Source organism: Hyla sarda, chromosome 8, assembly GCF_029499605.1.
Source record: "Hyla sarda isolate aHylSar1 chromosome 8, aHylSar1.hap1, whole genome shotgun sequence".
Classification (NCBI taxonomy): domain Eukaryota; kingdom Metazoa; phylum Chordata; class Amphibia; order Anura; family Hylidae; genus Hyla; species Hyla sarda.
The window spans coordinates 113,918,014-113,946,006 of NC_079196.1; the positions used below are offsets into that span (position 1 = coordinate 113,918,014).

General features: G+C 43.4%; 16 pseudogenes; all 16 read right to left on the bottom strand.

Moving 5' to 3' along the window:
* Positions 1-408: 408 nt before the first annotated feature.
* On the bottom strand, positions 409-672 carry LOC130286334 (U2 spliceosomal RNA; annotated as a pseudogene).
* A 1,457-nt stretch (positions 673-2,129) lies between these two features.
* LOC130289037 (U2 spliceosomal RNA) lies at positions 2,130-2,393 on the bottom strand (annotated as a pseudogene).
* Positions 2,394-3,856: 1,463 nt separating this feature from the next.
* On the bottom strand, positions 3,857-4,120 carry LOC130287605 (U2 spliceosomal RNA; annotated as a pseudogene).
* A 1,482-nt stretch (positions 4,121-5,602) lies between these two features.
* LOC130289391 (U2 spliceosomal RNA) lies at positions 5,603-5,869 on the bottom strand (annotated as a pseudogene).
* Positions 5,870-7,332: 1,463 nt separating this feature from the next.
* On the bottom strand, positions 7,333-7,596 carry LOC130289265 (U2 spliceosomal RNA; annotated as a pseudogene).
* A 1,460-nt stretch (positions 7,597-9,056) lies between these two features.
* LOC130287289 (U2 spliceosomal RNA) lies at positions 9,057-9,320 on the bottom strand (annotated as a pseudogene).
* A 1,472-nt stretch (positions 9,321-10,792) lies between these two features.
* LOC130286335 (U2 spliceosomal RNA) lies at positions 10,793-11,056 on the bottom strand (annotated as a pseudogene).
* Positions 11,057-12,502: 1,446 nt separating this feature from the next.
* LOC130287961 (U2 spliceosomal RNA) lies at positions 12,503-12,767 on the bottom strand (annotated as a pseudogene).
* Positions 12,768-14,227: 1,460 nt separating this feature from the next.
* LOC130288206 (U2 spliceosomal RNA) lies at positions 14,228-14,491 on the bottom strand (annotated as a pseudogene).
* Positions 14,492-15,962: 1,471 nt separating this feature from the next.
* On the bottom strand, positions 15,963-16,226 carry LOC130286336 (U2 spliceosomal RNA; annotated as a pseudogene).
* Positions 16,227-17,701: 1,475 nt separating this feature from the next.
* Positions 17,702-17,965, bottom strand: LOC130286337 (U2 spliceosomal RNA; annotated as a pseudogene).
* A 1,460-nt stretch (positions 17,966-19,425) lies between these two features.
* LOC130286339 (U2 spliceosomal RNA) lies at positions 19,426-19,689 on the bottom strand (annotated as a pseudogene).
* A 1,466-nt stretch (positions 19,690-21,155) lies between these two features.
* Positions 21,156-21,419, bottom strand: LOC130287639 (U2 spliceosomal RNA; annotated as a pseudogene).
* Positions 21,420-22,878: 1,459 nt separating this feature from the next.
* LOC130288760 (U2 spliceosomal RNA) lies at positions 22,879-23,142 on the bottom strand (annotated as a pseudogene).
* A 1,458-nt stretch (positions 23,143-24,600) lies between these two features.
* On the bottom strand, positions 24,601-24,865 carry LOC130287962 (U2 spliceosomal RNA; annotated as a pseudogene).
* Positions 24,866-26,329: 1,464 nt separating this feature from the next.
* LOC130287805 (U2 spliceosomal RNA) lies at positions 26,330-26,594 on the bottom strand (annotated as a pseudogene).
* Between the last annotated feature and the right edge of the window lie 1,399 nt (positions 26,595-27,993).

Here is a 27,993-nt window from a genome sequence, read left to right on the forward strand (position 1 = left end):
TCTAAAAACAAATGCCTTATGGCGGATTTCCCATCCATCAATGGATGGTAAATTTTGTTTTTATCATTCACTGACCACAGAAACCAATGCATGGTCAAGCAACAGCAATGACACACCCTTGTGTATAGGCATGAGACCCTCATGTCATTTAACAGGATTCAGCACCACCCACAAGACAGCTACCTGTCATGTCATGTCAAACCTGCACAGGTGTGCTAGATTATTATTATTTAGTTTTATTTTATTTTTTTACACCAATCAGTGTGCAAACATGGTCATTAAAACGCTAAATGAATAGACGTTCATAAACCAGTCAGTGCAACTCATCATTTTGGTCTCCAATTCTCAAACTCAAATTCTCACCCACGGAGGATTAAATGAGAATCTTTCTTGTTTAACACTGGAATGGGGTGGTGCACTGTTCACTACCCGAAGATACTGCCACATCGGGTCAATGCATAGGGCGACAGAAGCAAGCTTCCAAATCAGCTCCCTTTCTCAAAAATCCATTTAATTTATGGTCCCCAGATAGGGAACGTATGTATCAGTATGTGCTCACAAGTCACCCAAGTGCAAGTATTCACACAAAAAAAAACGTGCCTCAGGATGCGATCTGTCGCAAGATCCTTTCTTTTTTTACACTTGATCTAAGCCAAAAGGCCTAGAGGGGATAACCGGGAAAGGGGTGGACCCAACCATGTCCCCTTCATGAGCACTCACATTACTCATAGGAATGGAAGGAAGGCTGGCAGCCAACCAGCCTCCCATACACTTTCTGGGTGGGTGGCAGTCAGCCACCCATACATACATACAGCACAGGCTAAACCCACATCATCACTTAAAAAAAGGACAGGCGACCATTGCACTCTGATGGAGCATTTAGCAATGCAATCCATAGCCTGGCTTTTGCCTGAACCCCCATCACTCCTCCTCTTGCATATAAGACAATATTTCAGATCTGCATATGAAAACAACACACCTACCTTTGTTGCACATAGCTGCCTGCCTGTCTCTAGTTACCCCACTGGCTGTAGCTGCGTCCCTTCCGACATGGAATAACACCAACTGTAACGATAAACTGAAAATTAACAGTATAAACCTGCATCATTTTGGACTCTGGTATTTGCTGAATCCGGGTGACCTGACAATCGATGGTGGTGCCGCTGGTGATTCTGGCCTTCTTGGAATCTGTTGGGCCTATGTGTTAGCTCACACATCACTTGGGTATCCATGGTAACTACCACAACATGGTCATCTGCAGTTTACATCTAGCCCGTGGCATTGAATGGCATTTTAAAAGTGCTAAGGGTCCTGGTGCAATAATCCTCCCATGAGGATCAGCCTCAACGGCTTTGTAGATTGCACTCATGTCAGCAACTCCATATACATTTTTTTTTCTTCATGCTTCTTTCTTCATCCTTTTTTCTTTCTGTCATTCAGACTTTCATTCATTCGATCTCTCTCACTCACTTGCTTTAACTCATTTGTTCTCACTCACTCACTCACTCAATCACTCACTCACTCATTCACTCTCACTCACTCTCACTCTCTCACTCACTCGCTCACTAAGTCAGTCTCTCTCTCTCTTTTTCTTTTTATATATATTTTTTTCCGTCTTCTTCTTCTTCTTCTTCTTCAGACCCTGTCATAGCACTAATGCCTTTCCAATACCACCAGCAGATGGAGACACTCCATTGCAACATTGGTTGTGAGCAGCAGTTTCTAAAAACAAATGCCTCATGGCGGATTTCCCATCCATCAATGGATGGTAAATTTTGTTTTTATCATTCACTGACCACAGAAACCAATGCATGGTCAAGCAACAGCAATGACACACCCTTGTGTATAGGCATGAGACCCTCATGTCATTTAACAGGATTCAGCACCACCCACAAGACAGCTACCTGTCATGTCATGTCAAACCTGCACAGGTGTGCTAGATTATTATTATTTAGTTTTATTTTATTTTTTTACACCAATCAGTGTGCAAACATGGTCATTAAAACGGTAAATGAATAGACGTTCATAAACCAGTCAGTGCAACTCATCATTTTGGTCTCCAATTCTCAAACTCAAATTCTCACCCACGGAGGATTAAATGAGAACCTTTCTTGTTTAACACTGGAATGGGGTGGTGCACTGTTCACTACCCGAAGATACTGCCACATCGGGTCAATGCATAGGGCGACAGAAGCAAGCTTCCAAATCAGCTCCCTTTCTCAAAAATCCATTTAATTTATGGTCCCCAGATAGGGAACGTATGTATCAGTATGTGCTCACAAGTCACCCAAGTGCAAGTATTCACACAAAAAAAAACGTGCCTCAGGATGCGATCTGTCGCAAGATCTTTTCTTTTTTTACACTTGATCTAAGCCAAAAGGCCTAGAGGGGATAACCGGGAAAGGGGTGGACCCAACCATGTCCCCTTCATGAGCACTCACATTACTCATAGGAATGGAAGGAAGGCTGGCAGCCAACCAGCCTCCCATACACTTTCTGGGTGGGTGGCAGTCAGCCACCCATACATACATACAGCACAGGCTAAACCCACATCATCACTTAAAAAAAGGACAGGCGACCATTGCACTCTGATGGAGCATTTAGCAATGCAATCCATAGCCTGGCTTTTGCCTGAACCCCCATCACTCCTCCTCTTGCATATAAGACAATATTTCAGATCTGCATATGAAAACAACACGCCTACCTTTGTTGCACATAGCTGCCTGCCTGTCTCTAGTTACCCCACTGGCTGTAGCTGCGTCCCTTCCGACATGGAATAACACCAACTGTAACGATAAACTGAAAATTAACAGTATAAACCTGCATCATTTTGGACTCTGGTATTTGCTGAATCCGGGTGACCTGACAATCGATGGTGGTGCCGCTGGTGATTCTGGCCTTCTTGGAATCTGTTGGGCCTATGTGTTAGCTCACATATCACTTGGGTATCCATGGTAACTACCACAACATGGTCATCTGCAGTTTACATCTAGCCCGTGGCATTGAATGGCATTTTAAAAGTGCTAAGGGTCCTGGTGCAATAATCCTCCCATGAGGATCAGCCTCAACGGCTTTGTAGATTGCACTCATGTCAGCAACTCCATATACATTTTTTTTTCTTCATGCTTCTTTCTTCATCCTTTTTTCTTTCTGTCATTAAGACTTTCATTCATTCGATCTCTCTCACTCACTTGCTTTAACTCATTTGTTCTCACTCACTCACTCACTCAATCACTCACTCACTCATTCACTCTCACTCACTCTCACTCTCTCACTCACTCGCTCACTAAGTCAGTCTCTCTCTCTCTCTCTCTTTTTCTTTTTATATATATTTTTTTCCGTCTTCTTCTTCTTCTTCTTCTTCAGACCCTGTCATAGCACTAATGCCTTTCCAATACCACCAGCAGATGGAGACACTCCATTGCAACATTGGTTGTGAGCAGCAGTTTCTAAAAACAAATGCCTCATGGCGGATTTCCCATCCATCAATGGATGGTAAATTTTGTTTTTATCATTCACTGACCACAGAAACCAATGCATGGTCAAGCAACAGCAATGACACACCCTTGTGTATAGGCATGAGACCCTCATGTCATTTAACAGGATTCAGCACCACCCACAAGACAGCTACCTGTCATGTCATGTCAAACCTGCACAGGTGTGCTAGATTATTATTATTTAGTTTTATTTAATTTTTTTACACCAATCAGTGTGCAAACATGGTCATTAAAACGCTAAATGAATAGACGTTCATAAACCAGTCAGTGCAACTCATCATTTTGGTCTCCAATTCTCAAACTCAAATTCTCACCCACGGAGGATTAAATGAGAATCTTTCTTGTTTAACACTGGAATGGGGTGGTGCACTGTTCACTACCCGAAGATACTGCCACATCGGGTCAATGCATAGGGCGACAGAAGCAAGCTTCCAAATCAGCTCCCTTTCTCAAAAATCCATTTAATTTATGGTCCCCAGATAGGGAACGTATGTATCAGTATGTGCTCACAAGTCACCCAAGCGCAAGTATTCACACAAAAAAAAACGTGCCTCAGGATGCGATCTGTCGCAAGATCCTTTCTTTTTTTACACTTGATCTAAGCCAAAAGGCCTAGAGGGGATAACCGGGAAAGGGGTGGACCCAACCATGTCCCCTTCATGAGCACTCACATTACTCATAGGAATGGAAGGAAGGCTGGCAGCCAACCAGCCTCCCATACACTTTCTGGGTGGGTGGCAGTCAGCCACCCATACATACATACAGCACAGGCTAAACCCACATCATCACTTAAAAAAAGGACAGGCGACCATTGCACTCTGATGGAGCATTTAGCAATGCAATCCATAGCCTGGCTTTTGCCTGAACCCCCATCACTCCTCCTCTTGCATATAAGACAATATTTCAGATCTGCATATGAAAACAACACGCCTACCCTTGTTGCACATAGCTGCCTGCCTGTCTCTAGTTACCCCACTGGCTGTAGCTGCGTCCCTTCCGACATGGAATAACACCAACTGTAACGATAAACTGAAAATTAACAGTATAAACCTGCATCATTTTGGACTCTGGTATTTGCTGAATCCGGGTGACCTGACAATCGATGGTGGTGCCGCTGGTGATTCTGGCCTTCTTGGAATCTGTTGGGCCTATGTGTTAGCTCACACATCACTTGGGTATCCATGGTAACTACCACAACATGGTCATCTGCAGTTTACATCTAGCCCGTGGCATTGAATGGCATTTTAAAAGTGCTAAGGGTCCTGGTGCAATAATCCTCCCATGAGGATCAGCCTCAACGGCTTTGTAGATTGCACTCATGTCAGCAACTCCATATACATTTTTTTTTCTTCATGCTTCTTTCTTCATCCTTTTTTCTTTCTGTCATTCAGACTTTCATTCATTCGATCTCTCTCACTCACTTGCTTTAACTCATTTGTTCTCACTCACTCACTCACTCACTCAATCACTCACTCACTCATTCACTCTCACTCACTCTCACTCTCTCACTCACTCGCTCACTAAGTCAGTCTCTCTCTCTCTCTCTCTTTTTCTTTTTATATATATTTTTTTCCGTCTTCTTCTTCTTCTTCTTCTTCTTCTTCTTCTTCTTCAGACCCTGTCATAGCACTAATGCCTTTCCAATACCACCAGCAGATGGAGACACTCCATTGCAACATTGGTTGTGAGCAGCAGTTTCTAAAAACAAATGCCTCATGGCGGATTTCCCATCCATCAATGGATGGTAAATTTTGTTTTTATCATTCACTGACCACAGAAACCAATGCATGGTCAAGCAACAGCAATGACACACCCTTGTGTATAGGCATGAGACCCTCATGTCATTTAACAGGATTCAGCACCACCCACAAGACAGCTACCTGTCATGTCATGTCAAACCTGCACAGGTGTGCTAGATTATTATTATTTAGTTTTATTTTATTTTTTTACACCAATCAGTGTGCAAACATGGTCATTAAAACGCTAAATGAATAGACGTTCATAAACCAGTCAGTGCAACTCATCATTTTGGTCTCCAATTCTCAAACTCAAATTCTCACCCACGGAGGATTAAATGAGAATCTTTCTTGTTTAACACTGGAATGGGGTGGTGCACTGTTCACTACCCGAAGATACTGCCACGTCGGGTCAATGCATAGGGCGACAGAAGCAAGCTTCCAAATCAGCTCCCTTTCTCAAAAATCCATTTAATTTATGGTCCCCAGATAGGGAACGTATGTATCAGTATGTGCTCACAAGTCACCCAAGTGCAAGTATTCACACAAAAAAAAAAAACGTGCCTCAGGATGCGATCTGTCGCAAGATCCTTTCTTTTTTTACACTTGATCTAAGCCAAAAGGCCTAGAGGGGATAACCGGGAAAGGGGTGGACCCAACCATGTCCCCTTCATGAGCACTCACATTACTCATAGGAATGGAAGGAAGGCTGGCAGCCAACCAGCCTCCCATACACTTTCTGGGTGGGTGGCAGTCAGCCACCCATACATACATACAGCACAGGCTAAACCCACATCATCACTTAAAAAAAGGACAGGCGACCATTGCACTCTGATGGAGCATTTAGCAATGCAATCCATAGCCTGGCTTTTGCCTGAACCCCCATCACTCCTCCTCTTGCATATAAGACAATATTTCAGATCTGCATATGAAAACAACACGCCTACCTTTGTTGCACATAGCTGCCTGCCTGTCTCTAGTTACCCCACTGGCTGTAGCTGCGTCCCTTCCGACATGGAATAACACCAACTGTAACGATAAACTGAAAATTAACAGTATAAACCTGCATCATTTTGGACTCTGGTATTTGCTGAATCCGGGTGACCTGACAATCGATGGTGGTGCCGCTGGTGATTCTGGCCTTCTTGGAATCTGTTGGGCCTATGTGTTAGCTCACACATCACTTGGGTATCCATGGTAACTACCACAACATGGTCATCTGCAGTTTACATCTAGCCCGTGGCATTGAATGGCATTTTAACAGTGCTAAGGGTCCTGGTGCAATAATCCTCCCATGAGGATCAGCCTCAACGGCTTTGTAGATTGCACTCATGTCAGCAACTCCATATACATTTTTTTTTCTTCATGCTTCTTTCTTCATCCTTTTTTCTTTCTGTCATTCAGACTTTCATTCATTCGATCTCTCTCACTCACTTGCTTTAACTCATTTGTTCTCACTCACTCACTCACTCAATCACTCACTCACTCATTCACTCTCACTCACTCTCACTCTCTCACTCACTCGCTCACTAAGTCAGTCTCTCTCTCTCTCTCTCTTTTTCTTTTTATATATATTTTTTTCCGTCTTCTTCTTCTTCTTCTTCTTCAGACCCTGTCATAGCACTAATGCCTTTCCAATACCACCAGCAGATGGAGACACTCCATTGCAACATTGGTTGTGAGCAGCAGTTTCTAAAAACAAATGCCTCATGGCGGATTTCCCATCCATCAATGGATGGTAAATTTTGTTTTTATCATTCACTGACCACAGAAACCAATGCATGGTCAAGCAACAGCAATGACACACCCTTGTGTATAGGCATGAGACCCTCATGTCATTTAACAGGATTCAGCACCACCCACAAGACAGCTACCTGTCATGTCATGTCAAACCTGCACAGGTGTGCTAGATTATTATTATTTAGTTTTATTTTATTTTTTTACACCAATCAGTGTGCAAACATGGTCATTAAAACGCTAAATGAATAGACGTTCATAAACCAGTCAGTGCAACTCATCATTTTGGTCTCCAATTCTCAAACTCAAATTCTCACCCACGGAGGATTAAATGAGAATCTTTCTTGTTTAACACTGGAATGGGGTGGTGCACTGTTCACTACCCGAAGATACTGCCACATCAGGTCAATGCATAGGGCGACAGAAGCAAGCTTCCAAATCAGCTCCCTTTCTCAAAAATCCATTTAATTTATGGTCCCCAGATAGGGAACGTATGTATCAGTATGTGCTCACAAGTCACCCAAGTGCAAGTATTCACACAAAAAAAAACGTGCCTCAGGATGCGATCTGTCGCAAGATCCTTTCTTTTTTTACACTTGATCTAAGCCAAAAGGCCTAGAGGGGATAACCGGGAAAGGGGTGGACCCAACCATGTCCCCTTCATGAGCACTCACATTACTCATAGGAATGGAAGGAAGGCTGGCAGCCAACCAGCCTCCCATACACTTTCTGGGTGGGTGGCAGTCAGCCACCCATACATACATACAGCACAGGCTAAACCCACATCATCACTTAAAAAAAGGACAGGCGACCATTGCACTCTGATGGAGCATTTAGCAATGCAATCCATAGCCTGGCTTTTGCCTGAACCCCCATCACTCCTCCTCTTGCATATAAGACAATATTTCAGATCTGCATATGAAAACAACACGCCTACCTTTGTTGCACATAGCTGCCTGCCTGTCTCTAGTTACCCCACTGGCTGTAGCTGCGTCCCTTCCGACATGGAATAACACCAACTGTAACGATAAACTGAAAATTAACAGTATAAACCTGCATCATTTTGGACTCTGGTATTTGCTGAATCCGGGTGACCTGACAATCGATGGTGGTGCCGCTGGTGATTCTGGCCTTCTTGGAATCTGTTGGGCCTATGTGTTAGCTCACACATCACTTGGGTATCCATGGTAACTACCACAACATGGTCATCTGCAGTTTACATCTAGCCCGTGGCATTGAATGGCATTTTAAAAGTGCTAAGGGTCCTGGTGTAATAATCCTCCCATGAGGATCAGCCTCAACGGCTTTGTAGATTGCACTCATGTCAGCAACTCCATATACACTTTTTTTTCTTCATGCTTCTTTCTTCATCCTTTTTTCTTTCTGTCATTCAGACTTTCATTCATTCGATCTCTCTCACTCACTTGCTTTAACTCATTTGTTCTCACTCACTCACTCACTCACTCAATCACTCACTCACTCATTCACTCTCACTCACTCTCACTCTCTCACTCACTCGCTCACTAAGTCAGTCTCTCTCTCTCTCTTTTTCTTTTTATATATATTTTTTTCCGTCTTCTTCTTCTTCTTCTTCAGACCCTGTCATAGCACTAATGCCTTTCCAATACCACCAGCAGATGGAGACACTCCATTGCAACATTGATTGTGAGCAGCAGTTTCTAAAAACAAATGCCTCATGGCGGATTTCCCATCCATCAATGGATGGTAAATTTTGTTTTTATCATTCACTTACCACAGAAACCAATGCATGGTCAAGCAACAGCAATGACACACCCTTGTGTATAGGCATGAGACCCTCATGTCATTTAACAGGATTCAGCACCACCCACAAGACAGCTACCTGTCATGTCATGTCAAACCTGCACAGGTGTGCTAGATTATTATTATTTAGTTTTATTTTATTTTTTTACACCAATCAGTGTGCAAACATGGTCATTAAAACGCTAAATGAATAGACGTTCATAAACCAGTCAGTGCAACTCATCATTTTGGTCTCCAATTCTCAAACTCAAATTCTCACCCACGGAGGATTAAATGAGAATCTTTCTTGTTTAACACTGGAATGGGGTGGTGCACTGTTCACTACCCGAAGATACTGCCACATCGGGTCAATGCATAGGGCGACAGAAGCAAGCTTCCAAATCAGCTCCCTTTCTCAAAAATCCATTTAATTTATGGTCCCCAGATAGGGAACATATGTATCAGTATGTGCTCACAAGTCACCCAAGTGCAAGTATTCACACAAAAAAAAACGTGCCTCAGGATGCGATCTGTCGCAAGATCCTTTCTTTTTTTACACTTGATCTAAGCCAAAAGGCCTAGAGGGGATAACCGGGAAAGGGGTGGACCCAACCATGTCCCCTTCATGAGCACTCACATTACTCATAGGAATGGAAGGAAGGCTGGCAGCCAACCAGCCTCCCATACACTTTCTGGGTGGGTGGCAGTCAGCCACCCATACATACATACAGCACAGGCTAAACCCACATCATCACTTAAAAAAAGGACAGGCGACCATTGCACTCTGATGGAGCATTTAGCAATGCAATCCATAGCCTGGCTTTTGCCTGAACCCCCATCACTCCTCCTCTTGCATATAAGACAATATTTCAGATCTGCATATGAAAACAACACGCCTACCTTTGTTGCACATAGCTGCCTGCCTGTCTCTAGTTACCCCACTGGCTGTAGCTGCGTCCCTTCCGACATGGAATAACACCAACTGTAACGATAAACTGAAAATTAACAGTATAAACCTGCATCATTTTGGACTCTGGTATTTGCTGAATCCGGGTGACCTGACAATCGATGGTGGTGCCGCTGGTGATTCTGGCCTTCTTGGAATCTGTTGGGCCTATGTGTTAGCTCACACATCACTTGGGTATCCATGGTAACTACCACAACATGGTCATCTGCAGTTTACATCTAGCCCGTGGCATTGAATGGCATTTTAAAAGTGCTAAGGGTCCTGGTGCAATAATCCTCCCATGAGGATCAGCCTCAACGGCTTTGTAGATTGCACTCATGTCAGCAACTCCATATACATTTTTTTTTCTTCATGCTTCTTTCTTCATCCTTTTTTCTTTCTGTCATTCAGACTTTCATTCATTCGATCTCTCTCACTCACTTGCTTTAACTCATTTGTTCTCACTCACTCACTCACTCACTCAATCACTCACTCATTCACTCTCACTCACTCTCACTCTCTCACTCACTCGCTCACTAAGTCAGTCTCTCTCTCTCTCTCTCTTTTTCTTTTTATATATATTTTTTTCCGTCTTCTTCTTCTTCTTCTTCTTCTTCTTCTTCAGACCCTGTCATAGCACTAATGCCTTTCCAATACCACCAGCAGATGGAGACACTCCATTGCAACATTGGTCGTGAGCAGCAGTTTCTAAAAACAAATGCCTCATGGCGGATTTCCCATCCATCAATGGATGGTAAATTTTGTTTTTATCATTCACTGACCACAGAAACCAATGCATGGTCAAGCAACAGCAATGACACACCCTTGTGTATAGGCATGAGACCCTCATGTCATTTAACAGGATTCAGCACCACCCACAAGACAGCTACCTGTCATGTCATGTCAAACCTGCACAGGTGTGCTAGATTATTATTATTTAGTTTTATTTTATTTTTTTACACCAATCAGTGTGCAAACATGGTCATTAAAACGCTAAATGAATAGACGTTCATAAACCAGTCAGTGCAACTCATCATTTTGGTCTCCAATTCTCAAACTCAAATTCTCACCCACGGAGGATGAAATGAGAATCTTTCTTGTTTAACACTGGAATGGGGTGGTGCACTGTTCACTACCCGAAGATACTGCCACATCGGGTCAATGCATAGGGCGACAGAAGCAAGCTTCCAAATCAGCTCCCTTTCTCAAAAATCCATTTAATTTATGGTCCCCAGATAGGGAACGTATGTATCAGTATGTGCTCACAAGTCACCCAAGTGCAAGTATTCACACAAAAAAAAACGTGCCTCAGGATGCGATCTGTCGCAAGATCCTTTCTTTTTTTACACTTGATCTAAGCCAAAAGGCCTAGAGGGGATAACCGGGAAAGGGGTGGACCCAACCATGTCCCCTTCATGAGCACTCACATTACTCATAGGAATGGAAGGAAGGCTGGCAGCCAACCAGCCTCCCATACACTTTCTGGGTGGGTGGCAGTCAGCCACCCATACATACATACAGCACAGGCTAAACCCACATCATCACTTAAAAAAAGGACAGGCGACCATTGCACTCTGATGGAGCATTTAGCAATGCAATCCATAGCCTGGCTTTTGCCTGAACCCCCATCACTCCTCCTCTTGCATATAAGACAATATTTCAGATCTGCATATGAAAACAACACGCCTACCTTTGTTGCACATAGCTGCCTGCCTGTCTCTAGTTACCCCACTGGCTGTAGCTGCGTCCCTTCCGACATGGAATAACACCAACTGTAACGATAAACTGAAAATTAACAGTATAAACCTGCATCATTTTGGACTCTGGTATTTGCTGAATCCGGGTGACCTGACAATCGATGGTGGTGCCGCTGGTGATTCTGGCCTTCTTGGAATCTGTTGGGCCTATGTGTTAGCTCACACATCACTTGGGTATCCATGGTAACTACCACAACATGGTCATCTGCAGTTTACATCTAGCCCGTGGCATTGAATGGCATTTTAAAAGTGCTAAGGGTCCTGGTGCAATAATCCTCCCATGAGGATCAGCCTCAACGGCTTTGTAGATTGCACTCATGTCAGCAACTCCATATACATTTTTTTTTCTTCATGCTTCTTTCTTCATCCTTTTTTCTTTCTGTCATTCAGACTTTCATTCATTCGATCTCTCTCACTCACTTGCTTTAACTCATTTGTTCTCACTCACTCACTCACTCACTCATTCACTCTCACTCACTCTCACTCTCTCACTCACTCGCTCACTAAGTCAGTTTCTCTCTCTCTCTCTTTTTCTTTTTATATATATTTTTTTCCGTCTTCTTCTTCTTCTTCTTCAGACCCTGTCATAGCACTAATGCCTTTCCAATACCACCAGCAGATGGAGACACTCCATTGCAACATTGGTTGTGAGCAGCAGTTTCTAAAAACAAATGCCTCATGGCGGATTTCCCATCCATCAATGGATGGTAAATTTTGTTTTTATCATTCACTGACCACAGAAACCAATGCATGGTCAAGCAACAGCAATGACACACCCTTGTGTATAGGCATGAGACCCTCATGTCATTTAACAGGATTCAGCACCACCCACAAGACAGCTACCTGTCATGTCATGTCAAACCTGCACAGGTGTGCTAGATTATTATTATTTAGTTTTATTTTATTTTTTTACACCAATCAGTGTGCAAACATGGTCATTAAAACGCTAAATGAATAGACGTTCATAAACCAGTCAGTGCAACTCATCATTTTGGTCTCCAATTCTCAAACTCAAATTTTCACCCACGGAGGATTAAATGAGAATCTTTCTTGTTTAACACTGGAATGGGGTGGTGCACTGTTCACTACCCGAAGATACTGCCACATCGGGTCAATGCATAGGGCGACAGAAGCAAGCTTCCAAATCAGCTCCCTTTCTCAAAAATCCATTTAATTTATGGTCCCCAGATAGGGAACGTATGTATCAGTATGTGCTCACAAGTCACCCAAGTGCAAGTATTCACACAAAAAAAAAACGTGCCTCAGGATGCGATCTGTCGCAAGATCCTTTCTTTTTTTACACTTGATCTAAGCCAAAAGGCCTAGAGGGGATAACCGGGAAAGGGGTGGACCCAACCATGTCCCCTTCATGAGCACTCACATTACTCATAGGAATGGAAGGAAGGCTGGCAGCCAACCAGCCTCCCATACACTTTCTGGGTGGGTGGCAGTCAGCCACCCATACATACATACAGCACAGGCTAAACCCACATCATCACTTAAAAAAAGGACAGGCGACCATTGCACTCTGATGGAGCATTTAGCAATGCAATCCATAGCCTGGCTTTTGCCTGAACCCCCATCACTCCTCCTCTTGCATATAAGACAATATTTCAGATCTGCATATGAAAACAACACGCCTACCTTTGTTGCACATAGCTGCCTGCCTGTCTCTAGTTACCCCACTGGCTGTAGCTGCGTCCCTTCCGACATGGAATAACACCAACTGTAACGATAAACTGAAAATTAACAGTATAAACCTGCATCATTTTGGACTCTGGTATTTGCTGAATCCGGGTGACCTGACAATCGATGGTGGTGCCGCTGGTGATTCTGGCCTTCTTGGAATCTGTTGGGCCTATGTGTTAGCTCACACATCACTTGGGTATCCATGGTAACTACCACAACATGGTCATCTGCAGTTTACATCTAGCCCGTGGCATTGAATGGCATTTTAAAAGTGCTAAGGGTCCTGGTGCAATAATCCTCCCATGAGGATCAGCCTCAACGGCTTTGTAGATTGCACTCATGTCAGCAACTCCATATACATTTTTTTTTCTTCATGCTTCTTTCTTCATCCTTTTTTCTTTCTGTCATTCAGACTTTCATTCATTCGATCTCTCTCACTCACTTGCTTTAACTCATTTGTTCTCACTCACTCACTCACTCACTCAATCACTCACTCATTCACTCTCACTCACTCTCACTCTCTCACTCACTCGCTCACTAAGTCAGTCTCTCTCTCTCTCTCTCTTTTTCTTTTTATATATATTTTTTTCCGTCTTCTTCTTCTTCTTCTTCAGACCCTGTCATAGCACTAATGCCTTTCCAATACCACCAGCAGATGGAGACACTCCATTGCAACATTGGTTGTGAGCAGCAGTTTCTAAAAACAAATGCCTCATGGCGGATTTCCCATCCATCAATGGATGGTAAATTTTGTTTTTATCATTCACTGACCACAGAAACCAATGCATGGTCAAGCAACAGCAATGACACACCCTTGTGTATAGGCATGAGACCCTCATGTCATTTAACAGGATTCAGCACCACCCACAAGACAGCTACCTGTCATGTCATGTCAAACCTGCACAGGTGTGCTAGATTATTATTATTTAGTTTTATTTTATTTTTTTACACCAATCAGTGTGCAAACATGGTCATTAAAACGCTAAATGAATAGACGTTCATAAACCAGTCAGTGCAACTCATCATTTTGGTCTCCAATTCTCAAACTCAAATTCTCACCCACGGAGGATGAAATGAGAATCTTTCTTGTTTAACACTGGAATGGGGTGGTGCACTGTTCAGTACCCGAAGATACTGCCAAATCGGGTCAATGCATAGGGCGACAGAAGCAAGCTTCCAAATCAGCTCCCTTTCTCAAAAATCCATTTAATTTATGGTCCCCAGATAGGGAACGTATGTATCAGTATGTGCTCACAAGTCACCCAAGTGCAAGTATTCACACAAAAAAAAACGTGCCTCAGGATGCGATCTGTCGCAAGATCCTTTCTTTTTTTACACTTGATCTAAGCCAAAAGGCCTAGAGGGGATAACCGGGAAAGGGGTGGACCCAACCATGTCCCCTTCATGAGCACTCACATTACTCATAGGAATGGAAGGAAGGCTGGCAGCCAACCAGCCTCCCATACACTTTCTGGGTGGGTGGCAGTCAGCCACCCATACATACATACAGCACAGGCTAAACCCACATCATCACTTAAAAAAAGGACAGGCGACCATTGCACTCTGATGGAGCATTTAGCAATGCAATCCATAGCCTGGCTTTTGCCTGAACCCCCATCACTCCTCCTCTTGCATATAAGACAATATTTCAGATCTGCATATGAAAACAACACGCCTACCTTTGTTGCACATAGCTGCCTGCCTGTCTCTAGTTACCCCACTGGCTGTAGCTGCGTCCCTTCCGACATGGAATAACACCAACTGTAACGATGAACTGAAAATTAACAGTATAAACCTGCATCATTTTGGACTCTGGTATTTGCTGAATCCGGGTGACCTGACAATCGATGGTGGTGCCGCTGGTGATTCTGGCCTTCTTGGAATCTGTTGGGCCTATGTGTTAGCTCACACATCACTTGGGTATCCATGGTAACTACCACAACATGGTCATCTGCAGTTTACATCTAGCCCGTGGCATTGAATGGCATTTTAAAAGTGCAAAGGGTCCTGGTGCAATAATCCTCCCATGAGGATCAGCCTCAACGGCTTTGTAGATTGCACTCATGTCAGCAACTCCATATACATTTTTTTTTCTTCATGCTTCTTTCTTCATCCTTTTTTCTTTCTGTCATTCAGACTTTCATTCATTCGATCTCTCTCACTCACTTGCTTTAACTCATTTGTTCTCACTCACTCACTCACTCACTCACTCAATCACTCACTCACTCATTCACTCTCACTCACTCTCACTCTCTCACTCACTCGCTCACTAAGTCAGTCTCTCTCTCTCTCTCTCTTTTTCTTTTTATATATATTTTTTTCCGTCTTCTTCTTCTTCTTCTTCTTCAGACCCTGTCATAGCACTAATGCCTTTCCAATACCACCAGCAGATGGAGACACTCCATTGCAACATTGGTTGTGAGCAGCAGTTTCTAAAAACAAATGCCTCATGGCGGATTTCCCATCCATCAATGGATGGTAAATTTTGTTTTTATCATTCACTGACCACAGAAACCAATGCATGGTCAAGCAACAGCAATGACACACCCTTGTGTATAGGCATGAGACCCTCATGTCATTTAACAGGATTCAGCACCACCCACAAGACAGCTACCTGTCATGTCATGTCAAACCTGCACAGGTGTGCTAGATTATTATTATTTAGTTTTATTTTATTTTTTTACACCAATCAGTGTGCAAACATGGTCATTAAAACGCTAAATGAATAGACGTTCATAAACCAGTCAGTGCAACTCATCATTTTGGTCTCCAATTCTCAAACTCAAATTCTCACCCACGGAGGATTAAATGAGAATCTTTCTTGTTTAACACTGGAATGGGGTGGTGCACTGTTCACTACCCGAAGATACTGCCACATCGGGTCAATGCATAGGGCGACAGAAGCAAGCTTCCAAATCAGCTCCCTTTCTCAAAAATCCATTTAATTTATGGTCCCCAGATAGGGAACGTATGTATCAGTATGTGCTCACAAGTCACCCAAGTGCAAGTATTCACACAAAAAAAAACGTGCCTCAGGATGCGATCTGTCGCAAGATCCTTTCTTTTTTTACACTTGATCTAAGCCAAAAGGCCTAGAGGGGATAACCGGGAAAGGGGTGGACCCAACCATGTCCCCTTCATGAGCACTCACATTACTCATAGGAATGGAAGGAAGGCTGGCAGCCAACCAGCCTCCCATACACTTTCTGGGTGGGTGGCAGTCAGCCACCCATACATACATACAGCACAGGCTAAACCCACATCATCACTTAAAAAAAGGACAGGCGACCATTGCACTCTGATGGAGCATTTAGCAATGCAATCCATAGCCTGGCTTTTGCCTGAACCCCCATCACTCCTCCTCTTGCATATAAGACAATATTTCAGATCTGCATATGAAAACAACACGCCTACCTTTGTTGCACATAGCTGCCTGCCTGTCTCTAGTTACCCCACTGGCTGTAGCTGCGTCCCTTCCGACATGGAATAACACCAACTGTAACGATAAACTGAAAATTAACAGTATAAACCTGCATCATTTTGGACTCTGGTATTTGCTGAATCCGGGTGACCTGACAATCGATGGTGGTGCCGCTGGTGATTCTGGCCTTCTTGGAATCTGTTGGGCCTATGTGTTAGCTCACACATCACTTGGGTATCCATGGTAACTACCACAACATGGTCATCTGCAGTTTACATCTAGCCCGTGGCATTGAATGGCATTTTAAAAGTGCTAAGGGTCCTGGTGCAATAATCCTCCCATGAGGATCAGCCTCAACGGCTTTGTAGATTGCACTCATGTCAGCAACTCCATATACATTTTTTTTTCTCCATGCTTCTTTCTTCATCCTTTTTTCTTTCTGTCATTCAGACTTTCATTCATTCGATCTCTCTCACTCACTTGCTTTAACTCATTTGTTCTCACTCACTCACTCACTCAATCACTCACTCACTCATTCACTCATTCACTCTCACTCACTCTCACTCTCTCACTCACTCGCTCACTAAGTCAGTCTCTCTCTCTCTCTCTCTCTCTTTTTCTTTTTATATATATTTTTTTCCGTCTTCTTCTTCTTCTTCTTCTTCAGACCCTGTCATAGCACTAATGCCTTTCCAATACCACCAGCAGATGGAGACACTCCATTGCAACATTGGTTGTGAGCAGCAGTTTCTAAAAACAAATGCCTCATGGCGGATTTCCCATCCATCAATGGATGGTAAATTTTGTTTTTATCATTCACTGACCACAGAAACCAATGCATGGTCAAGCAACAGCAATGACACACCCTTGTGTATAGGCATGAGACCCTCATGTCATTTAACAGGATTCAGCACCACCCACAAGACAGCTACCTGTCATGTCATGTCAAACCTGCACAGGTGTGCTAGATTATTATTATTTAGTTTTATTTTATTTTTTTACACCAATCAGTGTGCAAACATGGTCATTAAAACGCTAAATGAATAGACGTTCATAAACCAGTCAGTGCAACTCATCATTTTGGTCTCCAATTCTCAAACTCAAATTCTCACCCACGGAGGATTAAATGAGAATCTTTCTTGTTTAACACTGGAATGGGGTGGTGCACTGTTCACTACCCGAAGATACTGCCACATCGGGTCAATGCATAGGGCGACAGAAGCAAGCTTCCAAATCAGCTCCCTTTCTCAAAAATCCATTTAATTTATGGTCCCCAGATAGGGAACGTATGTATCAGTATGTGCTCACAAGTCACCCAAGTGCAAGTATTCACACAAAAAAAAACGTGCCTCAGGATGCGATCTGTCGCAAGATCCTTTCTTTTTTTACACTTGATCTAAGCCAAAAGGCCTAGAGGGGATAACCGGGAAAGGGGTGGACCCAACCATGTCCCCTTCATGAGCACTCACATTACTCATAGGAATGGAAGGAAGGCTGGCAGCCAACCAGCCTCCCATACACTTTCTGGGTGGGTGGCAGTCAGCCACCCATACATACATACAGCACAGGCTAAACCCACATCATCACTTAAAAAAAGGACAGGCGACCATTGCACTCTGATGGAGCATTTAGCAATGCAATCCATAGCCTGGCTTTTGCCTGAACCCCCATCACTCCTCCTCTTGCATATAAGACAATATTTCAGATCTGCATATGAAAACAACACGCCTACCTTTGTTGCACATAGCTGCCTGCCTGTCTCTAGTTACCCCACTGGCTGTAGCTGCGTCCCTTCCGACATGGAATAACACCAACTGTAACGATAAACTGAAAATTAACAGTATAAACCTGCATCATTTTGGACTCTGGTATTTGCTGAATCCGGGTGACCTGACAATCGATGGTGGTGCCGCTGGTGATTCTGGCCTTCTTGGAATCTGTTGGGCCTATGTGTTAGCTCACACATCACTTGGGTATCCATGGTAACTACCACAACATGGTCATCTGCAGTTTACATCTAGCCCGTGGCATTGAATGGCATTTTAAAAGTGCTAAGGGTCCTGGTGCAATAATCCTCCCATGAGGATCAGCCTCAACGGCTTTGTAGATTGCACTCATGTCAGCAACTCCATATACATTTTTTTTTCTCCATGCTTCTTTCTTCATCCTTTTTTCTTTCTGTCATTCAGACTTTCATTCATTCGATCTCTCTCACTCACTTGCTTTAACTCATTTGTTCTCACTCACTCACTCACTCAATCACTCACTCACTCATTCACTCTCACTCACTCTCACTCTCTCACTCACTCGCTCACTAAGTCAGTCTCTCTCTCTCTCTCTCTTTTTCTTTTTATATATATTTTTTTCCGTCTTCTTCTTCTTCTTCTTCAGACCCTGTCATAGCACTAATGCCTTTCCAATACCACCAGCAGATGGAGACACTCCATTGCAACATTGGTTGTGAGCAGCAGTTTCTAAAAACAAATGCCTCATGGCGGATTTCCCATCCATCAATGGATGGTAAATTTTGTTTTCATCATTCACTGACCACAGAAACCAATGCATGGTCAAGCAACAGCAATGACACACCCTTGTGTATAGGCATGAGACCCTCATGTCATTTAACAGGATTCAGCACCACCCACAAGACAGCTACCTGTCATGTCATGTCAAACCTGCACAGGTGTGCTAGATTATTATTATTTAGTTTTATTTTATTTTTTTACACCAATCAGTGTGCAAACATGGTCATTAAAACGCTAAATGAATAGACGTTCATAAACCAGTCAGTGCAACTCATCATTTTGGTCTCCAATTCTCAAACTCAAATTCTCACCCACGGAGGATTAAATGAGAATCTTTCTTGTTTAACACTGGAATGGGGTGGTGCACTGTTCACTACCCGAAGATACTGCCACATCGGGTCAATGCATAGGGCGACAGAAGCAAGCTTCCAAATCAGCTCCCTTTCTCAAAAATCCATTTAATTTATGGTCCCCAGATAGGGAACGTATGTATCAGTATGTGCTCACAAGTCACCCAAGTGCAAGTATTCACACAAAAAAAAACGTGCCTCAGGATGCGATCTGTCGCAAGATCCTTTCTTTTTTTACACTTGATCTAAGCCAAAAGGCCTAGAGGGGATAACCGGGAAAGGGGTGGACCCAACCATGTCCCCTTCATGAGCACTCACATTACTCATAGGAATGGAAGGAAGGCTGGCAGCCAACCAGCCTCCCATACACTTTCTGGGTGGGTGGCAGTCAGCCACCCATACATACATACAGCACAGGCTAAACCCACATCATCACTTAAAAAAAGGACAGGCGACCATTGCACTCTGATGGAGCATTTAGCAATGCAATCCATAGCCTGGCTTTTGCCTGAACCCCCATCACTCCTCCTCTTGCATATAAGACAATATTTCAGATCTGCATATGAAAACAACACGCCTACCTTTGTTGCACATAGCTGCCTGCCTGTCTCTAGTTACCCCACTGGCTGTAGCTGCGTCCCTTCCGACATGGAATAACACCAACTGTAACGATAAACTGAAAATTAACAGTATAAACCTGCATCATTTTGGACTCTGGTATTTGCTGAATCCGGGTGACCTGACAATCGATGGTGGTGCCGCTGGTGATTCTGGCCTTCTTGGAATCTGTTGGGCCTATGTGTTAGCTCACACATCACTTGGGTATCCATGGTAACTACCACAACATGGTCATCTGCAGTTTACATCTAGCCCGTGGCATTGAATGGCATTTTAAAAGTGCGAAGGGTCCTGGTGCAATAATCCTCCCATGAGGATCAGCCTCAACGGCTTTGTAGATTGCACTCATGTCAGCAACTCCATATACATTTTTTTTTCTTCATGCTTCTTTCTTCATCCTTTTTTCTTTCTGTCATTCAGACTTTCATTCATTCGATCTCTCTCACTCACTTGCTTTAACTCATTTGTTCTCACTCACTCACTCACTCAATCACTCACTCACTCATTCACTCTCACTCACTCTCACTCTCTCACTCACTCGCTCACTAAGTCAGTCTCTCTCTCTCTCTCTCTTTTTCTTTTTATATATATTTTTTTCCGTCTTCTTCTTCTTCTTCTTCTTCTTCAGACCCTGTCATAGCACTAATGCCTTTCCAATACCACCAGCAGATGGAGACACTCCATTGCAACATTGGTTGTGAGCAGCAGTTTCTAAAAACAAATGCCTCATGGCGGATTTCCCATCCATCAATGGATGGTAAATTTTGTTTTTATCATTCACTGACCACAGAAACCAATGCATGGTCAAGCAACAGCAATGACACACCCTTGTGTATAGGCATGAGACCCTCATGTCATTTAACAGGATTCAGCACCACCCACAAGACAGCTACCTGTCATGTCATGTCAAACCTGCACAGGTGTGCTAGATTATTATTATTTAGTTTTATTTTATTTTTTTACACCAATCAGTGTGCAAACATGGTCATTAAAACGCTAAATGAATAGACGTTCATAAACCAGTCAGTGCAACTCATCATTTTGGTCTCCAATTCTCAAACTCAAATTCTCACCCACGGAGGATTAAATGAGAATCTTTCTTGTTTAACACTGGAATGGGGTGGTGCACTGTTCACTACCCGAAGATACTGCCACATCGGGTCAATGCATAGGGCGACAGAAGCAAGCTTCCAAATCAGCTCCCTTTCTCAAAAATCCATTTAATTTATGGTCCCCAGATAGGGAACGTATGTATCAGTATGTGCTCACAAGTCACCCAAGTGCAAGTATTCACACAAAAAAAAACATGCCTCAGGATGCGATCTGTCGCAAGATCCTTTCTTTTTTTACACTTGATCTAAGCCAAAAGGCCTAGAGGGGATAACCGGGAAAGGGGTGGACCCAACCATGTCCCCTTCATGAGCACTCACATTACTCATAGGAATGGAAGGAAGGCTGGCAGCCAACCAGCCTCCCATACACTTTCTGGGTGGGTGGCAGTCAGCCACCCATACATACATACAGCACAGGCTAAACCCACATCATCACTTATAAAAAAAGGACAGGCGACCATTGCACTCTGATGGAGCATTTAGCAATGCAATCCATAGCCTGGCTTTTGCCTGAACCCCCATCACTCCTCCTCTTGCATATAAGACAATATTTCAGATCTGCATATGAAAACAACACGCCTACCTTTGTTGCACATAGCTGCCTCCCTGTCTCTAGTTACCCCACTGGCTGTAGCTGCGTCCCTTCCGACATGGAATAACACCAACTGTAACGATAAACTGAAAATTAACAGTATAAACCTGCATCATTTTGGACTCTGGTATTTGCTGAATCCGGGTGACCTGACAATCGATGGTGGTGCCGCTGGTGATTCTGGCCTTCTTGGAATCTGTTGGGCCTATGTGTTAGCTCACACATCACTTGGGTATCCATGGTAACTACCACAACATGGTCATCTGCAGTTTACATCTAGCCCGTGGCATTGAATGGCATTTTAAAAGTGCTAAGGGTCCTGGTGCAATAATCCTCCCATGAGGATCAGCCTCAACGGCTTTGTAGATTGCACTCATGTCAGCAACTCCATATACATTTTTTTTTCTTCATGCTTCTTTCTTCATCCTTTTTTCTTTCTGTCATTCAGACTTTCATTCATTCGATCTCTCTCACTCACTTGCTTTAACTCATTTGTTCTCACTCACTCACTCACTCAATCACTCACTCACTCATTCACTCTCACTCACTCTCACTCTCTCACTCACTCGCTCACTAAGTCAGTCTCTCTCTCTCTCTCTCTTTTTCTTTTTATATATATTTTTTTCCGTCTTCTTCTTCTTCAGACCCTGTCATAGCACTAATGCCTTTCCAATACCACCAGCAGATGGAGACACTCCATTGCAACATTGGTTGTGAGCAGCAGTTTCTAAAAACAAATGCCTCATGGCGGATTTCCCATCCATCAATGGATGGTAAATTTAGTTTTTATCATTCACTGACCACAGAAACCAATGCATGGTCAAGCAACAGCAATGACACACCCTTGTGTATAGGCATGAGACCCTCATGTCATTTAACAGGATTCAGCACCACCCACAAGACAGCTACCTGTCATGTCATGTCAAACCTGCACAGGTGTGCTAGATTATTATTATTATTTAGTTTTATTTTATTTTTTTACACCAATCAGTGTGCAAACATGGTCATTAAAACGCTAAATGAATAGACGTTCATAAACCAGTCAGTGCAACTCATCATTTTGGTCTCCAATTCTCAAACTCAAATTCTCACCCACGGAGGATTAAATGAGAATCTTTCTTGTTTAACACTGGAATGGGGTGGTGCACTGTTCACTACCCGAAGATACTGCCACATCGGGTCAATGCATAGGGCGTCAGAAGCAAGCTTCCAAATCAGCTCCCTTTCTCAAAAATCCATTTAATTTATGGTCCCCAGATAGGGAACGTATGTATCAGTATGTGCTCACAAGTCACCCAAGTGCAAGTATTCACACAAAAAAAAACGTGCCTCAGGATGCGATCTGTCGCAAGATCCTTTCTTTTTTTACACTTGATCTAAGCCAAAAGGCCTAGAGGGGATAACCGGGAAAGGGGTGGACCCAACCATGTCCCCTTCATGAGCACTCACATTACTCATAGGAATGGAAGGAAGGCTGGCAGCCAACCAGCCTCCCATACACTTTCTGGGTGGGTGGCAGTCAGCCACCCATACATACATACAGCACAGGCTAAACCCACATCATCACTTATAAAAAAAGGACAGGCGACCATTGCACTCTGATGGAGCATTTAGCAATGCAATCCATAGCCTGGCTTTTGCCTGAACCCCCATCACTCCTCCTCTTGCATATAAGACAATATTTCAGATCTGCATATGAAAACAACACGCCTACCTTTGTTGCACATAGCTGCCTGCCTGTCTCTAGTTACCCCACTGGCTGTAGCTGCGTCCCTTCCGACATGGAATAACACCAACTGTAACGATAAACTGAAAATTAACAGTATAAACCTGCATCATTTTGGACTCTGGTATTTGCTGAATCCGGGTGACCTGACAATCGATGGTGGTGCCGCTGGTGATTCTGGCCTTCTTGGAATCTGTTGGGCCTATGTGTTAGCTCACACATCACTTGGGTATCCATGGTAACTACCACAACATGGTCATCTGCAGTTTACATCTAGCCCGTGGCATTGAATGGCATTTTAAAAGTGCTAAGGGTCCTGGTGCAATAATCCTCCCATGAGGATCAGCCTCAACGGCTTTGTAGATTGCACTCATGTCAGCAACTCCATATACATTTTTTTTTCTTCATGCTTCTTTCTTCATCCTTTTTTCTTTCTGTCATTCAGACTTTCATTCATTCGATCTCTCTCACTCACTTGCTTTAACTCATTTGTTCTCACTCACTCACTCAATCACTCACTCACTCATTCACTCTCACTCACTCTCACTCTCTCACTCACTCGCTCACTAAGTCAGTCTCTCTCTCTCTCTCTCTTTTTCTTTTTCTATATATTTTTTTCCGTCTTCTTCTTCTTCTTCTTCAGACCCTGTCATAGCACTAATGCCTTTCCAATACCACCAGCAGATGGAGACACTCCATTGCAACATTGGTTGTGAGCAGCAGTTTCTAAAAACAAATGCCTCATGGCGGATTTCCCATCCATCAATGGATGGTAAATTTTGTTTTTATCATTCACTGACCACAGAAACCAATGCATGGTCAAGCAACAGCAATGACACACCCTTGTGTATAGGCATGAGACCCTCATGTCATTTAACAGGATTCAGCACCACCCACAAGACAGCTACCTGTCATGTCATGTCAAACCTGCACAGGTGTGCTAGATTATTATTATTTAGTTTTATTTTATTTTTTTACACCAATCAGTGTGCAAACATGGTCATTAAAACGCTAAATGAATAGACGTTCATAAACCAGTCAGTGCAACTCATCATTTTGGTCTCCAATTCTCAAACTCAAATTCTCACCCACGGAGGATTAAATGAGAATCTTTCTTGTTTAACACTGGAATGGGGTGGTGCACTGTTCACTACCCGAAGATACTGCCACATCGGGTCAATGCATAGGGCGACAGAAGCAAGCTTCCAAATCAGCTCCCTTTCTCAAAAATCCATTTAATTTATGGTCCCCAGATAGGGAACGTATGTATCAGTATGTGCTCACAAGTCACCCAAGTGCAAGTATTCACACAAAAAAAAAACGTGCCTCAGGATGCGATCTGTCGCAAGATCCTTTCTTTTTTTACACTTGATCTAAGCCAAAAGGCCTAGAGGGGATAACCGGGAAAGGGGTGGACCCAACCATGTCCCCTTCATGAGCACTCACATTACTCATAGGAATGGAAGGAAGGCTGGCAGCCAACCAGCCTCCCATACACTTTCTGGGTGGGTGGCAGTCAGCCACCCATACATACATACAGCACAGGCTAAACCCACATCATCACTTAAAAAAAGGACAGGCGACCATTGCACTCTGATGGAGCATTTAGCAATGCAATCCATAGCCTGGCTTTTGCCTGAACCCCCATCACTCCTCCTCTTGCATATAAGACAATATTTCAGATCTGCATATGAAAACAACACGCCTACCTTTGTTGCACATAGCTGCCTGCCTGTCTCTAGTTACCCCACTGGCTGTAGCTGCGTCCCTTCCGACATGGAATAACACCAACTGTAACGATAAACTGAAAATTAACAGTATAAACCTGCATCATTTTGGACTCTGGTATTTGCTGAATCCGGGTGACCTGACAAGCGATGGTGGTGCCGCTGGTGATTCTGGCCTTCTTGGAATCTGTTGGGCCTATGTGTTAGCTCACACATCACTTGGGTATCCATGGTAACTACCACAACATGGTCATCTGCAGTTTACATCTAGCCCGTGGCATTGAATGGCATTTTAAAAGTGCTAAGGGTCCTGGTGCAATAATCCTCCCATGAGGATCAGCCTCAACGGCTTTGTAGATTGCACTCATGTCAGCAACTCCATATACATTTTTTTTTCTTCATGCTTCTTTCTTCATCCTTTTTTCTTTCTGTCATTCAGACTTTCATTCATTCGATCTCTCTCACTCACTTGCTTTAACTCATTTGTTCTCACTCACTCACTCACTCACTCAATCACTCACTCACTCATTCACTCTCACTCACTCTCACTCTCTCACTCACTCGCTCACTAAGTCAGTCTCTCTCTCTCTCTCTCTTTTTCTTTTTATATATATTTTTTTCCATCTTCTTCTTCTTCTTCTTCAGACCCTGTCATAGCACTAATGCCTTTCCAATACCACCAGCAGATGGAGACACTCCATTGCAACATTGGTTGTGAGCAGCAGTTTCTAAAAACAAATGCCTCATGGCGGATTTCCCATCCATCAATGGATGGTAAATTTTGTTTTTATCATTCACTGACCACAGAAACCAATGCATGGTCAAGCAACAGCAATGACACACCCTTGTGTATAGGCATGAGACCCTCATGTCATTTAACAGGATTCAGCACCACCCACAAGACAGCTACCTGTCATGTCATGTCAAACCTGCACAGGTGTGCTAGATTATTATTATTTAGTTTTATTTTATTTTTTTACACCAATCAGTGTGCAAACATGGTCATTAAAACGCTAAATGAATAGACGTTCATAAACCAGTCAGTGCAACTCATCATTTTGGTCTCCAATTCTCAAACTCAAATTCTCACCCACGGAGGATTAAATGAGAATCTTTCTTGTTTAACACTGGAATGGGGTGGTGCACTGTTCACTACCCGAAGATACTGCCACATCGGGTCAATGCATAGGGCGACAGAAGCAAGCTTCCAAATCAGCTCCCTTTCTCAAAAATCCATTTAATTTATGGTCCCCAGATAGGGAACGTATGTATCAGTATGTGCTCCCAAGTCACCCAAGTGCAAGTATTCACACAAAAAAAAAACGTGCCTCAGGATGCGATCTGTCGCAAGATCCTTTCTTTTTTTACACTTGATCTAAGCCAAAAGGCCTAGAGGGGATAACCGGGAAAGGGGTGGACCCAACCATGTCCCCTTCATGAGCACTCACATTACTCATAGGAATGGAAGGAAGGCTGGCAGCCAACCAGCCTCCCATACACTTTCTGGGTGGGTGGCAGTCAGCCACCCATACATACATACAGCACAGGCTAAACCCACATCATCACTTAAAAAAAGGACAGGCGACCATTGCACTCTGATGGAGCATTTAGCAATGCAATCCATAGCCTGGCTTTTGCCTGAACCCCCATCACTCCTCCTCTTGCATATAAGACAATATTTCAGATCTGCATATGAAAACAACACGCCTACCTTTGTTGCACATAGCTGCCTGCCTGTCTCTAGTTACCCCACTGGCTGTAGCTGCGTCCCTTCCGACATGGAATAACACCAACTGTAACGATAAACTGAAAATTAACAGTATAAACCTGCATCATTTTGGACTCTGGTATTTGCTGAATCCGGGTGACCTGACAATCGATGGTGGTGCCGCTGGTGATTCTGGCCTTCTTGGAATCTGTTGGGCCTATGTGTTAGCTCACACATCACTTGGGTATCCATGGTAACTACCACAACATGGTCATCTGCAGTTTACATCTAGCCCGTGGCATTGAATGGCATTTTAAAAGTGCTAAGGGTCCTGGTGCAATAATCCTCCCATGAGGATCAGCCTCAACGGCTTTGTAGATTGCACTCATGTCAGCAACTCCATATACATTTTTTTTTCTTCATGCTTCTTTCTTCATCCTTTTTTCTTTCTGTCATTCAGACTTTCATTCATTCGATCTCTCTCACTCACTTGCTTTAACTCATTTGTTCTCACTCACTCACTCAATCACTCACTCACTCATTCACTCTCACTCACTCTCACTCTCTCACTCACTCGCTCACTAAGTCAGTCTCTCTCTCTCTCTCTCTTTTTCTTTTTATATATATTTTTTTCCGTCTTCTTCTTCTTCTTCTTCTTCTTCAGACCCTGTCATAGCACTAATGCCTTTCCAATACCACCAGCAGATGGAGACACTCCATTGCAACATTGGTTGTGAGCAGCAGTTTCTAAAAACAAATGCCTCATGGCGGATTTCCCATCCATCAATGGATGGTAAATTTTGTTTTTATCATTCACTGACCACAGAAACCAATGCATGGTCAAGCAACAGCAATGACACACCCTTGTGTATAGGCATGAGACCCTCATGTCATTTAACAGGATTCAGCACCACCCACAAGACAGCTACCTGTCATGTCATGTCAAACCTGCACAGGTGTGCTAGATTATTATTATTTAGTTTTATTTTATTTTTTTTACACCAATCAGTGTGCAAACATGGTCATTAAAACGCTAAATGAATAGACGTTCATAAACCAGTCAGTGCAACTCATCATTTTGGTCTCCAATT